The sequence below is a fragment of the Orbicella faveolata genome, unplaced genomic scaffold, assembly GCF_042242905.1.
Source record: "Orbicella faveolata isolate gen_17 unplaced genomic scaffold, um_ofav_v1 contig_3, whole genome shotgun sequence".
Taxonomy (NCBI): domain Eukaryota; kingdom Metazoa; phylum Cnidaria; class Anthozoa; order Scleractinia; family Merulinidae; genus Orbicella; species Orbicella faveolata.
This window is the reverse complement of record NW_028301558.1, coordinates 2,827,813-2,838,225: the sequence shown is the minus strand read 5'-3', so window position 1 is coordinate 2,838,225 and position 10,413 is coordinate 2,827,813. Positions and strand designations below refer to the sequence as shown.

The following is a 10,413-nucleotide window of genomic DNA, read 5'->3' as shown; positions in this document are numbered from 1 at the left end:
GGAAGTTTTAATTTGTCCGCCCCAGGCGTGTTGTATGAGGAAAAAACGCCTATTGCACAAATAGGATCTTGTGGGTAATTAAAATCAAAGGGGGGGTGTCTTGTCTGTCTTTCCAAAGGCCAAGCCACAAAGCTTCAGTTTTTGACGTGTTGATTTGTAAACCGGAAATAGAAGCAAATTTCTCTAGCATATTTAGTAAATGCGTTACTGAGTCGAGGTCGCATACAAAAACAATGGTGTCGTCTGCCTACATAGATATTTTTATTTCTTTTTCCCCGGTTGTGATTCCTTCAATAAGATTGCCACGTTTGATGGCTCTAGCAAGAAGTTCAAGGCCAATGACAAACAGTAAACCTGATAAAAGAGGTAAAAAACGTTCTCTGGTAAAATTGTTTAAAATTGTGAGCTTTCAACAGCCAGTCTGCTGTCTTCGACGGACAAAAATGAAATGATAAAATAGACCTAAGAATTTGAATATAACAAGCGAATGGCATATATTAAATAGAATACGTGTGAAAGAATGTGAGAATGCTAAAAGTGTAAAATTAGCGTTTGTTTAAAAGAATGTTATATTGTCCCGGCAGAGGGCACGAATTGTTGTCAGCCTCGACAGTTTTCGTTGTGTGCCAGGATTCCAGCGTCTTTCTAATGCGGCTATTGCCTTTGTCAATTATCTCAGCATTGTTAAAGTCGATGGTGTGATCAAAGGTCCAGGCATGTTTGGCTACATTGGAGCCTTTAGCACATTGTTTAGTATTTCTGATATGTTCTTTTCGCCTTGTACTAAACGATCTTTTTGTTTCGCCGATGTAACTCCAGGGACAAGACCCACAAGGGATTTTGTAAACAGCATTGCACTGGTCGTCGACTCGAGGTCGAAGCTTAGGAACAGGGAACTCTTGTTGTAGTGTCTTGATTGGCTTGTTGGTTACTCGAATATCATGACTTTTGAGAATTCTGGAAAGAGGCTCGGTGATGCCTTTGATGTAGGGAAGGACCGCGAAGCTCTGACTATTCGTTGGATCAGCTCAACCGAAGAACATCCCAACTAGTTCTCCAGGTGAAGGTACTGGAGGAGTCAAAGATTTCTTTCTTATGATATCAGCAGTGACTTTTTGTGGGTAGCCATTAGATTGTAACGCGGTGCTAATGCGATCAATTTCACGGGCTTTTCCAGCTTCCGAGTTTGGTAGTTTTAGGGCCCTATGTAAAAGTGTCGCTGCAGTGCTGATTTTGTGCTCTCTGTGATGATGTGAGCGGAAATCAAGATATCTGTCCGTGTGCGTGGGCTTCCGATAGACATCAATGTTGAGCCTCTCATTATCGCGAGAAATAAGGGTGTCGAGGAATGGCAGCTGGCCATTAGATTCGTGCTCGATGGTGAAGGAAATATGCGGGTCAATAGAGTTCAGTGAGTCATGAAAAGAAGTAACTGCATTCTTTTTGATGACACAAAACCTGTCGTCTACGTAACGTTTCCAGATTTTGGGTGGAACCGGGGTTGAATCGATTGCTGTTTCTTTAATTTCCTCCATACATAAGTTGGCTATTACGGGGCTGACAGGGCTACCCATAGCACAGCCGTGGATTTGTTTGTAGATGTCGTCATTGTAAATGAAATAATTGTTGGACAGCACAAAGTCTAGTAAACAAATTATGTCATCAACGTCTAGATTGCTTCTGGAATGGAGAGAATAATCATCTTCCAGTTTCTTCCTGATGTAGTTACAGGCTTTTTCTACAGGAATAGCGGCGAATAAGGAAACCACGTCGAAAGAGACCATGGTTTCATCATCTAAGATGTTGATGTCAGCTATATCCTGGAGAACTTCTGTGAGTGCCATTTCGATTTTGAATAGGTGCTAAGATGTTGATGAGAAATTTTGAGGTGTTGTAAAGTGCACAACCGATGCATGTTACGATGGGTAAGACAAAAGATCGTTTAGTACAAGGCGAAAAGAACATGTCAGAAATACTAAACAATGTGCTAAAGGCTCCAATGTAGCGAAACATGCCTGGACCTTTGATCACACCGTCGACTTTAACAATGCTGAGATAATTGACAAAGGCAATAGCCGCATTAGAAAGACGCTGGAATCCTGGCACACAACGAAAACTGTCGAGGCTGACAACAATTCGTGCCCTCTGCCGGGACAATATAACATTCTTTTAAACAAACGCTAATTTTACACTTTTAGCATTCTCACATTCTTTCACACGTATTCTATTTAATATATGCCATTCGCTTGTTATATTCAAAATTCTTAGGTCTATTTTATCATTTCATTTTTGTCCGTCGTAGACAGCAGACTGGCTGTTGAAAGCTCACAATTTTAAACAATTTTACCAGAGAACGTTTTTTACCTCTTTTATGATGAATCCTGGTATCGGATCTTCAATATTTTTAAGTAAACCTGATAGTAGGCAGCCTTGTCTCACGCCACGGTTTATAGGAAAAAAGCATGAAGCGTGCCCGTTGTTTAAAACGCAGCTGGAAATGTCAGCATGAAGAGATTTAAACCATTGAAAGAAATTAGGACCAAAACTGAAGTGGGTAAGGACTTTTTCTAAGTAGTGTCGAAAGCTTTGCGAAAGTCAGGGAAGATAGCCATTCCTAGGAGGTTTTCTTTGTAGGTGTAGAACATTAAATCTTGTATTAGTCTAATATTTTCGCCAATATAACGTCCTTTTACGTATCTTGTTTGATCAGCATTTATTAATTTGGGAAGAACTTTTCCTAGGCGTTTGGCTAAAACTTTGGTGAGAATTTTATAATCTACATTTAGCAGTGAGATCGGTCTAAGATTTTCTAGAAGTGTTTTATCCTTATTCTTTTTTGGGTCTTGAGAGAGATAATTCCACACATTTGTGAAATTGAAAGGTAGCCTTTATGGAAAACATGATTGAAACTGTCAACAATTGAGTTTTTCAGTTCAGGCCAGCAATATTTTAAAAATTCAACAGACAGTCCGTCTGTGCCGGAGTTTTGTTTGCGGAGAAATCCTTAAAGGCATTTAGCGCATCTGTTTCTTTGATAAGTCCTTCGCATAAAGCTTGTTCATCCCCGTTCAAAGTGGGGACGGCACTTGGGTTAAAGAAAACGTCGTTGTCGTGGGTACTTTGTGCGGAAGATACTTGCGATTTATAGAGGTTTTCATAGAATCTTTTTTGTTCTTCTAAGATGCCAGATTGATTAGTTGTGTTCAAGCCGTCACTCAGCTTTAATCTAGTGACAACTTTTCTTGAGTAGTTTCTTTTTTTCGAGACCATAGAAATATTTGCTGTTACGTTCACCCTGTTCGTGCCATCTGGCTCGGCTTCTAAGAATCGTTCCGCGCGTTTTGTAAGCCATTAGGCTGATTTAGCAACAGGACGGGAACGTCAGATGACGACTGCAGGGCCCGCGGAATAACCTGGATTCTGTCCTAATTTGACCATATTTGGGTATTTGTACTGCACGCGCCGTCGTCAAGTGACGTTCCCGTTCTCTTGCCGAATCAGCCTATTATCTTGTTTAGACGTGCTTTGGTTGAGTTGAGCTCGTAAATGATTTTTTTTATTGTTTCTGTGTTTTTTTTGTTTTTTTTTTCGCTTTCGCGATTAGATCATTAATTCTATTTTGAAGGAACTTTTCCTCGTCACGTCTTTCTCGAGCTTTAATTTTGGTGTATTTAACCGTGAAGCTTCTGATTTCCATTTTAATAAGGTCCCAACGTAGCCCTAGATCTTCAACAGTTTGATACTTGCTTTTAAATTGTGGGAGGTTTTCACGTAGCCGCGAAACGTATGGATTATCTTCGAGAAGGGAATAGTTGAATTTCCAAAAACCTGGTCCTTTCTTTTGTTCAGATGCTTCAGAAATGAGATTAAGTTGCACAGCAGAATGATCGGTACTGGGTGTAAAAACAATTCGACAATCTGAAACGAGGCTGTTCAGCTCTTTGGAAATTAGAAAGTAATCCAGCCGACATTGCACCTTAAAAGACTTGTCTCTCAAAGTGAATTGACACGCGTCAGGATTTACAGAGCGCCATGTGTCGCAAAGATCGCACAATTCGCAGAGCTTCTTAATTTCATTTATTACTGAAAGTTTTCGTGTGAGAGGGTTTCCTCCCTTTTTATCGCACTATGTTAGAGCACAGTTAAAGTCGCCACCAATAATTATATTCTCATGCGGGAATTCTTGAAGTTGATTTTGCAGATCATTAAAAAAAGAGTACTTGTTGATTAACATCGTTAGGCGAGTATACGTTAACTAAAATTAAGTGCGTGCCTTCAGTTATTAATTTGGCTATGATGAACCTGCCATTTTTGTCTCAAGTAATTTTCTGAATTTTGTAGTCGAGCTTAGGATTTAAAATCATGACTTCGAACTTTGCTAAACATTTCTTGAACTTTAAATAATTTCTACGGTTTTTGTCTGGCAGCAGAGTTAAGTGGAATTAGTTACATTGTCTTACAATACCAACGTTTGGGACCTTTTTTGTTGTATACAGTCTGCTTTATTTATGTGGGTGGTTAGTAGTGTTATGTGTCCTCTTATTTCAGAAAAGACTGTGAATTACTGCACCGTACAAACGTTTTTTAACCATCCGAAAATAACGGCTACCCGAAAGTAATGGCACCTTTTGGCTGCTAAATCCGAAAGTAACGGGGGCTGTTACTATCGGAATTCTACGGTAATAAGGTGTTGTAACATTATGGCATTCCTTGGTAGCACAAGAGACGGAAATTTCTCAATGGGAAGTACAGGATTTTTCTCGAAATTGACTTTTCGGATGAATAAAACAATTTTAAAACCCATTGGGTAAGTAAGTTACTATATGCTAATGAGGTCAAATTTTGACCCAATATGGTCTGTAAGCTCTCGCAAGCGACCAGGTTTGACATTTTGGGTGGACGCTTACGGGAGGTTCGACTGTAATCCATTTTTGAAATATCATCAGTAAACTGTCATTGCTGTAATAAATTAATTCTAATCGTTTATGTCAGAATTTTCTATCCAGAAATTAACTCAGGTTTCTAAATCAGTTTACGCAAAACCCTTTGTGATAAATCATCACATGGAGTGCTTTAATGTAAGCTTAATGTAAGTTTATTATTTTTAATTCATTTGCCTTTTTGCTGGGGCAGATGATTACCAAACAGTCTGACTTTCAAAGGTAGATCAAGGAGCTCGAACGTTGCCCGCCGACAGACACATACAGATCTAAAAAAGAACAATTACGTACTCACGTGGTTTACGATGAAATATCATTATAAACAGGGGGTCTTCTTTGCTTTCCTCGAAAACTTCAAAAATTATTTCACTCATTAGCAGTCGTGAAGTTTAACAAGGGACGTGATAGGGCAAATATTCATGTCCAGTGTTCTTCGTCATTTCACACCGATAGAAACGCTTATAAAAGTGCGGATTTTTCAGGTCATGTTCTGTTTGAATATTTGAGATAATATATTATAATTGTTAATGTCGTTGTTCCTAGCGAAAGTAAGTTAACCGTGGCGACTTGCGATTGAACCAGAGCTATTACTCAAATACGAACAACTCGTGATGGCGTTAATGGGGGAACACTGCCTTGCGTTTGGTTAGCCCATGCGACTTCCGGCGATAGCGTGACAAAACAACCTCACTTATCTCCCCACACTACGAGCTGAATGACAGACAGCACGTGCTGGATCGGACAAGAGTATCGGTTAGCAAGCGATGTTCAAAGGTGATGAAAAAAACAACAAGCTTGGGGGAAGTCGCTGCGCAGACTTAACCGCCACTGATGCAAGCAAGACAATGCATCCCCCCAAGCCATGGAAGCCGGTGAGAAGCTAGTTCGCCGAGAAACCTTCAACAATGTTAGCCATCCTGGGAGCTACTGACTAATGTAGATTGAGGAGTTCTTATATAAAGCTGGTAACAGTCTGAGGACCAGCGACCCATGACTTTAATAAGCCAGTCTGGTAAGCCGGCAGCAGCGGCAACCGACGCAGCACCTATGCGGAAGCTATGGCCCTTGAGACTTTGGTAAGGAAGACCTGCGACCCTCGAACTGTCCCGTAGAAGGTGCGAAACCGCTCCCCGAGTAAGCAAATTACCTGACTGGAAGTAAAATAAGGGACCCTGTTGCGGCCGTGCTAAGAGAAAGTACTCTCGCATAGCCGACACCGCGCAAAGGGTGGACGAAGTGCGAGCGATGGTGAGAGATTGCCCTCGCCTGTAAACATCTGTTTTTGAAGATTTTAGCTGCACCGTCATGCGCTGCCGGCATGCCAGTGTTGGATGAAAGGCTATACTTCAAAAAGCGGTCTAAATTTGCGAACACTGCTGTAGGTAAATTCACTGCATCGCAGGAAGGCGAAAAAGGCTAAATTGAAGGCGGCCCAGATCATGGAGAAATCCCGGGGGCTAAGCCATGATTGCAGAACAGGACGGATTGCCGAGAGAACCTGAGGGGTAACCGGTTGACGGCGAATACGCTGTTCGCCTTGGTAGCGGAGAATACCGCGTAAAACCTTGTGGAGAAGAAGCTTGCCCTTCAGAGGGTCACTGTACCCAGCAGTGATATGGAGGTTGCGAACAGCTGCTAAATAGAGTTAAATTGTGCTATGACGCACCGTTCTAGCGAGATAGGAGGCAAAATAAATAAGAGTACCCTCGGAGGCGGGTAGGACATCCCCGTCTGGACCTAGGAGACGATTCATCAGGCAGAATTGTAAAAAGCGTTTTCCCCCACAGCTGTAGGCTCGATTTGTGTTCTTGGAAAGACCCCAAGAAGCGTAGTTGAGCACTTCCTCTCTCAAAGGGTCATTAGTGAAGGCGGGATGGTACAAGGAATCTGGTCGGCGTCGGGTGCGAGGGCCCAGAAACGCTGCATCTGAAAGCGGGAGAGGGCATCAGCAGTCTCATTTGAAACCCCAGGGACATGACGGGCCCGTACGAGAAAATTATGTTCCATGGATAGGAGAACAAGCTTTCTGACCAGTTCCATGATAAGGGGAGCTTTTGAATGCCCCGAATTTATGATAGATACCACTGACTCATTATCACACCAAAACTGCAGACGTTTTCCCTTGAAAAGTGGGTGCCATATAGCGCAGGCAACAACGATGGGGAAGAGTTCTTGCCACTCAATGCTTATACCCCGCTCTCGGTTCAAAAGCATATGGGGAGGCCAGTGCCCTTGGAACCACTTTCCCTGAAAATAACCGCCGAGCTCCACGGAGCCCGCTGCGTCAGTGTAGAGCTCTAGGTCTGGAGTGGGGGTAGTGGTGGACTCAAGAAAAAGGGAGCGCCCGTTCCATTTGGAGAGGAAAACTTTCCACATATCGAGGTCCCTAAAGAACTCCCTGTTAAGCCTGATGTGATGAAAACGACTAGGGACACCCTTAGTTAAATTAATGGCGCGTTGAAGGAAGATCCTGCCGGGGACTACCACTTTACATGCAAACTGGAGAGTACCAATGAGTGATTGTAACTCAACCAGGCGCACGGAGCGGCGTTTCTTAAAGGATGTCAGCAAGTCATAAGTCCTGGAAAGTTTGTCCTGGGGTAAGCGGGCCTCCATGCGAATGCTATCTAAAACGATCCCCATAAATTCTGTTTCTTGGGAGGGGCCTATGGTCTTGGACGCTACTAACGGGGCCCTAAGTGACATGAATACCCGTAAAAGAGTGCTGAAGCTAGTAAGACAAGCTAATCTAGAACTTTCAGCAATGAAGAAGTCGTCCAGGATGTGACTGACCCGCTGGAGACCATAGTTATGTTTTAGGATCCACTCGAGCCCATCGGAGAGCTGATTAAAAATGAACGGGGCACTGCGAAGCCCGAAGGGTAAGTACATGTCCACATAGTATTGAGATTTCCACAAAATACCCAGTAAGTTCCAGTCTTCGGGGTGGATTGGTATAAGGCGAAAGGCTGATTTAAGATCAGTCTTAGCCATAAAGGCTCCCTTTCCCAGGGACTGGAGGATATGAATTGCATCGTCTACCCGAACATAGCTCAGGGAATAGGGATCCTTGGCAATGTGGTCATTTATACTATTTCCCTGTGGGTAGGAGAGGTGATAGATAGTTCGCCAGTCATTTGAGTGTTTTTTAGGAATAACTCCCACTGGATGACACTGGAAATTTGCTAAGGGAGGGGCAGGATAGGGGCCGGCCACCCGTCCTAAGTTTACTTCCTTTTGCAGGTTGGCAGAAACTACATCAGGGTGCTGCGTCGCAGATATAAGGTTGGGGGAAATCCGGGCTGAACGCGGCCCACAATAACCAATACGAGCGCCTTCTTTAAGCGTACTTAGCAAATTAAGGACAAAATTACGATCTGGATGATCAGTTAATTCTAAATCTAAGCGATAAATGTCAGTAGGTGAGGATACTAATGGCTTCTGATGACGCCTTTGCTGCTCCACCTTACTTCTTGCTTCGCTCACTAGGTCTGGGGACTCCCGCGTTCCGGGCTTGGCCACTGGATTGTTGCTGAGGGCAGTCTTGGACGGTGTGGCCGTTTGAGTAGCAGCGGCGGCACACGTGCGGGTAGCTGCAGTTTCGGCGCCGGCACCCAGAGGACTTGTTGAAGTCAAAGCACACCGTCTGGGAACGACGCTGTTTTCTGTAGGGGTCAGCGGAAGGACAGACATCTTCAGCGTGATAGGGACTCGAGCAGATACCGTAATGGGCTTAGCTAGGCCTGAGAAGGTCACGTCCATAACTCCAGGTCTACTTTGTCCCACTGAAGGGACAAATTGGAAGAGGCACGGCGACGAAATTGCTGGTCGTAGGGAAGCCAAGCAAGACCCTTGAATTTAGTTACCGCGCGACTAATTATCTGCTGGTACTTAATCAGCTCAAGGGCCCGTCTTGGATAGGCAGTTACAATGACCAACATGTACACCATGTAGGCCTCCAGCCACTTCTGAAAAGAGTTTTGTCCTCCATATTACGGTCCACTGGCCTCGACAGACCCAAAGGAGACGCCATACCCGAAGCTGCGAGAGTTTGGTTGGAGGGCGTTGGGCTGAAGGCGCTGTTTGTACGAACGGCGTCCAGAGCGCTGTGTACGGACCGGGATACAATGTCCTCAATGGCAGAACGCTGCGCTGGACTGAGGGCGTCTCTTCGATCGGTAGAGTGATTAGTATGGAAGAGATCTTCCTCTGTATCTGACTGCAGCATGTCCTCAATAGAAGACAGCGAGGCGCGGTCGGAGAGGGCGCTGTCCTCCGGAATGCTGAGACGCCGGCCTTGAGTGGCGTCGATTTCACTGGCTGTAGTGGACGGCTGTTGCGTGGATGTTTTGTTCGCCGTATGACGAGTGCGTTGAGGCCGACCAGGTCTTCGTTTAGATTGACTGGCCTTTCCCGTCGATGCTCGCTTGAGCCGGGCGAGGAGTTGCACTTTGGAGCTTGTTATGGGCAAATTCAGCGATTGAAGACGGAGTTTGAGGACCTCGCTGGATAGCTTCGAGAGGTCCTCACTTCTGGTAGCGACCCGAGCAGTATTCGACGAGCGGCGAGAGCGAGCCATGGAAGGTTTACAAAAATTAAACGATAGATTTACAATAAGTAATAGCTACGTTGCTTAGACGAACTCAGAATGGACTCTGAACAGTTTTCCGAGCTTTTATATGGAGACGTTCGTCTGCTTGTAAGCCAGTAGAAAAGGCTGTACTACCGAACAGCTTACCCTGACACGTGTAACATCTTAAACATGAATAGTGCTTTAATGCTTTGCACCAATACTATGGTACGTTATAACGTTCAGAAGATAACAAAGCTACAATGTTTCAGGTTTAGCTATGATAACGCTTACAGTTTGTTGACCTTTGGAATATAACTGCTCAATAGCTCTATAGAAAGTGATGCCGCCATGAACGGCTCATTCAGAACGTACGTCACGCTCCATTAACTATATTTTACTGGCGTGGCAGTAAAATCTCATTTAACACAAAATGTATTTCAAATAAGGAAAGCTCCGAGAATAAAATAAAAGGAAAGCTTCATTAAATAATACCACTCAAAAGACGGTTAGACGGACTGATGTTGTTGGTTACAAAAACGCTTTAAAAATACAAGAAAAAAAGGGGGCGCAGCCCCTCCCCTAAATCCGCCCTTGCTTACTCGCATTCTATATTGATATTGTGACGCCGGGCCGGGCTGTTGGATGAGAACTGTTTGCAAGTACGTATCAAGCATGTATCATATTTATTCTTCGTCCAGCACTTCTTCAGAGACTGCAATAGCTTTACTTCGCGAAAGCTATACATACGTGTAGAGACGTTCCTGTTTCTTGCATCAATTTGGTCGAGCTTTTGTCTCTCGAGCTCGATGGTTAGGTTTATCAGTATCTCTTATGCTCGTTCTGAGACCACATGATTCAAACGTAGCTGTGTATGCGCAAGGTTGTTTTGCAAAATAGAAA

At 43.8% G+C, this 10,413-nt stretch overlaps 3 pseudogenes; all 3 read right to left on the bottom strand.

Annotated features, from left to right (window-relative positions):
* Window positions 1–258: 258 nt before the first annotated feature.
* LOC110061737 (uncharacterized) lies at window positions 259–1,784 on the bottom strand (annotated as a pseudogene).
* A 3,768-nt stretch (window positions 1,785–5,552) lies between these two features.
* Window positions 5,553–7,934, bottom strand: LOC149106067 (uncharacterized; annotated as a pseudogene).
* A 450-nt stretch (window positions 7,935–8,384) lies between these two features.
* LOC149106066 (uncharacterized) lies at window positions 8,385–9,779 on the bottom strand (annotated as a pseudogene).
* Window positions 9,780–10,413: the final 634 nt, after the last annotated feature.